The sequence below is a fragment of the Stomoxys calcitrans genome, chromosome 5 (assembly GCF_963082655.1).
Source record: "Stomoxys calcitrans chromosome 5, idStoCalc2.1, whole genome shotgun sequence".
Taxonomy (NCBI): Eukaryota; Metazoa; Arthropoda; class Insecta; order Diptera; family Muscidae; genus Stomoxys; species Stomoxys calcitrans.
Genome location: NC_081556.1, coordinates 11,106,457 through 11,113,068, shown reverse-complemented (window position 1 = coordinate 11,113,068; position 6,612 = coordinate 11,106,457).

Sequence of the window (6,612 nt, the reverse complement as noted above, 5' to 3'; positions counted from 1 at the left end):
CTAATAACTGACAGAAAAAAGAATGCAATTACAGAGTCACAAGCTGTGACAAAATTTGTCAACGCCGACTATATGAAAAATCCGCAATTACTTTTTGGGCAACCCTGCTGAAAATTTTATTTTAGGCCCATTAACGTTTCGCCAATTTCCAACATTGAGCAGCCCTATTCCGAATAACCATTTCCTGAGAGTTTATTCCCTACTCCCTTTTCCCCTATTCTGTGTAACAATTTCCTGGGAGTTTGTTTCCTACTCCCTTTTTCTAAACAAACTTCGAAAAAGGAAAATATCTCCCCGAGAAAAAAAGCGCCTAAGAATATTAAATATGAATCACATATTTTGATGCTTATGTATATGTAAACCAATTCTAGATTTCTCGTCTTTTATTGCCAATAAAATTGAAAAGCTTATGCAAACCTGTGGATGGGGTACATGACATACATAAACCGGAAGAACCTAACAAAAGTTGTACTTGTTTTTGATGAAAAAGAGAAAAGTAATGTCCGTACATAATAAATTGTTCGGGAGTAATAGGTAGTCGCATCATTTTTTTACTTATGATATCATTATTTCGGCACAAATTCTGCACCACTATCCCCTCTAGACTAGAAAAGGAAGAGGAAACTACGGAGGATATAGACATAGTGGTCAAGCGGATCACGAAGGCCCTGAATGACTTGCTTGTGTCAGCATGCCCTAGTGCCAAGCCAAGGGGCAGACAGCGACCGCCATGTTGGACCTCAGAGCTGGTTGGTCTAATGAAGGACTGCAGAGAACTCTTCAACAGAGCAAAAGCCACAAGAGCACCAAACGATTGGGACATCTATAAGGCTGAGCTAAGAAAATATAAGGGCGAGCTTAGAAAGGCTCAGAACAAATCCTGAGTAGAAGGAGGATACATCTGAGGCCTCTAGGCTAAGAAAGATTCAGTCCTCGAGGTCTATGGGTGTATATCCAGAAGTCAAAGAATTTATGGACAATGTCTAGTGAGGAAACACTAGAACTACTCGTTGATATACATTTCCCGGGAAATTCTCCAACGGACAACGTGGCGCCAGAAGAGATTTTCACTGATATACATTCGTCGGAGGCCATTAGGAAAATTGTGTCTGAGCCGAAAAACCTTTGGGCGATAATAAGATTTGACTCCCTTTAAGTCGCCAGGCCCTGATGATGTATCACCGGTTGAATTACAAGCTGTGTCTGATAGACTGGTTCCCTGGCTTAGGGAGATATACTCTGCTTGTATCAGAATGTCATATATACCTGTGGGATGGAGGGACACTAAGGTCGTTTTCATTCCGAAAGCGGGAAAACCCTACCACCCGAAGGAGAAAGATTTTCGTCCTATTAGTCTGTCATACTTTATGCTGAAGACTCTTGAGAGATTGATAGAAACATATCGTAGAGCAAATATCCCTGAAGATCGTCTGTCGCGGCAGCAGCATGCATATAGTAAAGGCTAATTCACTGAAACAGCCCTTCACGGCCTAGTTGGCTACATAGAGGTTTGTCTCGCTGTCAAGGAATAAGCAATGGTAGCATTTCTTGACATTGAAGGTGCATTCAATAATGTAAAACCGACGTCAATCATGAAGGAGTTGTAGTTTCTAGGCATCAACTCTACCGTAAGAAAGTTTATTAATAACTTACTTACCAAAAAATGCATTACGGCAGGCTTGGGATCTGTGGATCAAAAAGATGGATCAGCAGAGGAACTCCTCAAGGAGGTGTACTGTCTCCTCTACATTGGAATATATCCATTAACAATATATTATTGTCTTTGAAAGAAAAAGGCGTAAAAGTGGTCGCGTATCCTGATGACCTGACAATTGCGGTTAGGGGTAAGTTTCCCAGCACTCTAAGAGATATACTTTAGGAAGCTCTACGTGCAAAGTGTTCTGGGTATAAATCCGTGCAAGACAGAAGTAGTTATTTTCAGCAGGAGATACAAGTTGCCCACAGAGTTACCTGTCTCCTTGGGTGGAGAGAATGTTCCATTTACAGAAAGCGCAAAATACCTGGGAGTTTTTCTGGTCAGGAAATTGAACTTCAAATCCAACATTTTGGAAAGGGCAAGAAAGGCCACTTGCCCTATACATCTGCAAGAGAGCCGTTGGCGAAAGTTGGGGATTTAGACCGCGTGCCATGCATTGTCAGACCTATTATGCTATATGGTGTTGTGGTCCGGTGGACGGCGCTTCAAATATGCACCTACTGCTCAATACTTAACCGGATCCAAAGGATGGCTTGTTTGTGCATCACAGCCGTACTGAGGACGACACCATCTGATGCACTGAATTTAATGCTACATCTTATGTCTCTGGACATTGTTGCTACCCACCGCCGTGAGGTTAAGGCAGCTTTCCAATTGGTCATGTGGCGGCCACGGACACTGTGTTATGCTTGATATAAATAACCGATGTCCCAGGAGGTGTGCATTACACCCTACCTGAGCCGCTTTTTGGTAAAAATTACTGTACCACTATGCTGATGGAACCGATTGGAACTACGATATCCCTGGTAACAGAAGTTAAAAGAACATCCCAAGAAGCATTTCACATAACTTGAAACACGGTCCAAACGGCGAATATTAAACAAAACGTACAATAGAATTTACAACCCTTTTCAGTGTGTTCAGAAAAGTTACCAAATTTCCTGATATAATCTCGAGGCCATAAAGAATTTGAGACAATAAAAGAGAATGTGCCAGCAATCGCCTGAAGCGAAAAGGTAAATAAGCATAAGTTGAATAAATTCGGTGCATTGCTGCCCAAAGTTTGCCAGAGAGTAAATCAATGTGAGATTTCAAGCTCAGTTTACTATACAAGAAAAGACCCAAGCATGTGTGGTGCCCCACTATTTCAATTCCATCGCTGCCTAGGAAAAAATTGAGATTTGGCAAAAAACGGCCAGTTGGACCATTTACAGCCACAAACTGAGACCTCCCACTCGGCAAGCGGTCTTTGAAAATTTATAATCATTTAAAAGTTTAGACACTGTTCTATAAAAACTCACAGAGTTGAAAGCTTTTGATAAATCCAGGGAAGTTAGTGTGATTAACTTGCCTTTGTTAATGTTATCACGGGTAGAATCTGTAAGTTCAAGTAGTGTTATATCCAGAGCGAAAAGCATACTGAGAAGGATAGATCAAATTACACGTAGACTCCAGAATCTGAAACTTAAGAAGGTGCTCAACAACTTTCAACGGAGCTGGCAATATAGAGATTAGTGTAAGATCATAAGCCCCACATACGTTTCTCGATTTGGGAATAGGAACGATACGAGCCTTTTTCCAGGCGCTGGGGAAAGTCTAAGATAAAATGAGATATATGAGGAAAAGTTATTTTAATAAAACACGCCAGAATTTCGTCAACTCCAATAAAATCAGATCTTACTTTGTTAAAAGCTACCAGAACCTCATCTATTCGTACACATCGAAAAGAAAATGAGTCGTTTGATTCAAAAACATTATCTATGTCCACGTCATCCAAATCATAAGAATAATCTCCAACCAAAATAATTGTTCATCTCGTTCACATCCTCATTGACACATAAAGCGCAAGTGCTTACACATCCTGAGCTACGAAGATTACGCCATAAAGGGGCAGAGTCCAATACCCAGAATAGATTACGATAATATTTTCTCCTTTCCCTTCGACTCACCCCTTTAGCAGGATTTCTATATTTACAAAATGTCTTCCAAGTTTCGTTGTGAACGGTCAGAAATGAAGGCAGAATAAGATAAATCAGGAAGAGATCTTGCCTGTTCGACACCTTGAGAATTCTTCCAAAGGGCTTTCCCGCAAATAACTCTCTCGAAAAAAAAGAATAAACCAATCTCTTTGTAAAAAAGGTGATCCGAAAACTTTAAAACTTTTTTTATCGAGTATGGCAGTGACTGGAAGAGTAGACGTTTTTTTTATTTGTGATGCAAACACATTTTCTCGACAAGCTTTCAGTATAATTAGCGATTTTTGACATTGTGAAAGTTTTGGGATCCACCCAGGACTCCTTGTATGAATAGTATAATAATAGTTTGGATGTCTTCATTTGGTAGAAATATATGAAGTGGAGTAATTTTCTTTCCTGCTGCTCTACAAATGAAAATGCTCTTAGGAGCATAGTTCCAACCTAGAAAAAATACCTTTTTGAGAAATCCTACCGACAAGTTTGGGTGGTACTAAACGAAATCGCTATCTAGGAAAAAAGTCAAACAAGGGTTTTTATTTTCAATTTGTAATAGAAACATATTGCCCTTGGGTCTGCAGCCGAACAATATCCGATGGTTATAAAACGCTTATAAATAATAAAAACTAAATTTAATTTCTTGAATTTTTATTTTTTCCTTTATGTTTTCGGGCGAACCTATGTATATTTCGCGCACTGTATTTAGCCGGAAGTTTAACAACTTGTCTTCGTTCCTTCAACATTTGGGTCTATGCTCAGTAACGACCTTGTTCCCTTAAGGAAGCTAGCCTAAGATCGCTGCCGCCACATGCAAGTATGTGGGTACGACAACAACAACTTGTCTTAAGTTATTCTCTACATGGAAAAGAGGCAAACTACGATTTGCATAAAAGCTCCCTTGGGTCTCCAGTTTGCTTCTGTTGTTGTTGTTGTAGCTGTGTGTTATACACTGAGGCGGCAGAACTTGCCGATGAAGAAGTCCATCGGTTCAATCCGGTACGTACAACCGGCTGCCATGGAATTGTTCCTTAATGGAACGTTAATGGGCAAATTTGCATTTGCAAACTCTCATGAGGCAAAATTTCCAAGCAGATTAACGTTATAAAACAAGTCAAGCAGCACGAGCCCATAGAGAACTTAATCGGGAAATTAGTCGGTAACAACTTATAAACTGCGAAACAGGCTTAGCGGCTATTATTTTATAGTGGACGATCAAATCTTTGACCAATGCGCTGCAAAACGTAAGGTGGGTTCGAGCCTTTGAATTCACAAGACCTTGCCGGATATACCTTTTATGTGAGTACCAATCACATAGCAATATTTTTCCTACAGGTTATTTGGTCCTTTGACTTCATATCAGATTTCGTGGGATCAACATTAAAAATTGGAAAAAAATCGAGGTCATCATTTGTGAGGTTACTATGCCATGTAAAACTTCTCTCCAAAGAGGTGTCGCACGCCGTTCAGACTTGGCTATAAAAAGGAGGCCCCTTATCATTGAGCTTAAACTTGAATCGGACTATACTCATTGATATGTAAGAAGTTTGCCAGTGTTTCTTAGTGGAATGTTCATGAGCAAAATTTCCAATTTCGCATCCCTTTAAGGTGCAGGTTTATTTTCAGTTCTTATCAAGTTAAATTTTATAAATTGCTCATTAGATTTACTTACCTTTTCGCTCCATTAAGGAATACTTTGTTGTTGTTCTGGCAGTGTTTTACAATGATGTGGCAACCCTTGCCGACGAAAGGATTTTGTCGGGTCAATCCGGGAACTGGCTGCCATGGGATTGCACATACTGCTATTTTATTGTTTACATCTACTGCGTTAATGCTTTAATTTCCAGCTTTATCTTTAACCCTTCAAGATGCAGGATTATTTTCAGTCTTTATCAAGTTAAATTTTATAAATTTCTCTTTGGATTTACTTACCTTATATTCTCTTTTCGCTACATTAACGAATACTTTCTTGTTGTTGTTCGGCAGTGTGTTTTTGACACTGAGGTGTCAGCCCTTCCGATGAAAGGATTTCTTTGGTTCAATCCGGGAACCAGCTGCCATGGGATTGCTACTACTACTACTTTATGTTGTTGTTGTTGTAGCAGTGCTGAGGCGGCAGCCCTTGCCGATGAAAAGCTCCATCGGGTCAATCCGGTACGTACAACCGGCTACCATGGGATTGACTACTTTATTGTTCACATCTGCTGCGTTAATGCTTAACGTTCAGTTTTATCTTCAAATTTATCAAGTTACATTTTTTAAAGATTTCTTAAGATTTTAAAATTATATTCTTCCTTCGCTTCATTAACGACTACTTTCTTATTCACATTCACTTCTGCTACGTTAATGTTTTACTTTAAGTGCAATTACATGCCATGTTGTTTTTGTTGTAATAGTGTGTTGTACACTAAACGCCAAAACGAAAGTTAAAGAGTTTTCAATTTTGACGACTGCATTTGATCGCCATTCTATGTTGACATATTTGAAGTGGTTTTAGGCGTCAAAGTTAAAAATTGTTACTAATTGTGTGTTGCCATGGTACAAGAACTTAAGTTCTAAGTTCTTGTACCATGTGTGTTGCATTTGTGGGACACATTCGCACATTCTGTTTTCGCCCTAAAGCCTAGCCGGCTCTGTCATGGGATTGACTATCATTTTCTGTATCCACATGACTTTTCTTATTTATAGACATTTGTCTATGCATATGTTCTTTTCGGTATGATTGCCAGTTTTAAAATACATATGACATATCGTCTAACATCACCTTTACGATTTTTGATTATTCGATTATTTGACTTTTCGATTATGTCAATTTTCATTCACAATGGAAAAAATTCATCCCATCGTGAACCCGAGTTCACTTAGAGTGAATTGACCATTGTGAATGAACATCGACAAAAATCTTTGGGAAAATAATACGAAAAA